At 41.4% G+C, this 1,250-nt stretch overlaps 1 pseudogene; it reads left to right on the top strand.

Annotated features, from left to right (window-relative positions):
- Positions 1-1,244, top strand: part of LOC107554650 (alpha-(1,3)-fucosyltransferase 11-like) — a 12,372-nt pseudogene extending 11,128 nt beyond the window's left edge.
- Positions 1,245-1,250: the final 6 nt, after the last annotated feature.

A 1,250-nucleotide genomic window follows, 5' to 3' on the forward strand; every position in this document is an offset into this window, starting at 1 on the left:
TTTGGGTTGAAGTGTTCTGGAACAGTGTTGTAAATACAACTTAATGACCCCTTTAACATCAAAAAACATAATTTAGATAATGTGGGCTATTTTCTATCCTGTTTTTGACCCTCTCTGCAGAACAGTCTGTTTTTAGTGCATTCTATGATTGGCTTAGTTTTGCAAATTAAAATAATAAATGGACGCTGATGTGATGTTTTTAAGAAAACAACATGGGTCATTTGGGTTAAAAATGTATAAATACTCCGTATAAATCAAACGATCTGGAACAGCCAATGCAATAGTGGTAAAAACACGCACAAAATGTTGTTGGGTGCAGTATAGTCAGACTCTGCATAATCTTTTACTTTCAGTCTCTGAAAAGCCTGCGTCAAACTGTCTTGTTTAAAAATGAATCTGCAGTAAAGTAAAGCAAACAAACATTGGAGCTCATTCCTAATGTTACCCTGTGTCTACACTCGATGCAAGCAGCACAACAGTGATTATAATCAGTGAATCTGTCTACACTGGGTGTGGTGCGGAGCGACACAACAAATCCCCGACAGTAAACATGAAAGAGATGACATGAAACATGAAAGAGAAATGGATTCGCAACGTGACGCAACTACAGTGCCTTGTAATCCTCGGAGGATCTCTAAGGTTTTGTTGGAGTAATCCTGCCTTTGCGTCTCTCCTCCTACTACATGCATTAACCAGTGGGCGGGGCTATAGAGGCAGTGATGTAGAAGTAGGCATTGCTTTTATTCTGCAGAGGCAGTCTTTCGTCGCACTATGACGTCATAATGTGACACTTTTTTTTAGCTTGGTTTCAATAAAAGCTGTTTTTGATCCAAGCTTACAGGATGTTTTTATAGTACATTGACCTGTTCTATGTCAAAAGATCAAGGGAAATTAGATTTCTCAGTTCATGAGCCCTTTAAATGTGTTGTGAATGTTGTTTTAAAGCAAGACGCGGAGTAGAGTGAAACTGTGATGTGTTTATTCTCAGCTGGCTCCAGATGTGGCCGCAGGACTACTGGCAGAGTCTGGATCAAGCTGAGGGTTTGGAGTCGCTCGTCAGACACAATGTGTCAGATCCGTCCTTATTGTGGCAGCATATACAGAGCATCGCTGTGAGGAGAGCCAGAGGCCGATGAGATGATCTCAGGACTCACCATCCACCTGAGGGGACGGCACAGGTCAAAACATCCTCTGACAGCTCAAAACTATTTTGCAATCCACCCAAGGCTGATGAGCCATTCTTGAAATGT

The sequence above is a fragment of the Sinocyclocheilus grahami genome, unplaced genomic scaffold (assembly GCF_001515645.1).
Source record: "Sinocyclocheilus grahami isolate Dianchi unplaced genomic scaffold, SAMN03320097.WGS_v1.1 scaffold509.1, whole genome shotgun sequence".
NCBI lineage: Eukaryota > Metazoa > Chordata > Actinopteri > Cypriniformes > Cyprinidae > Sinocyclocheilus > Sinocyclocheilus grahami.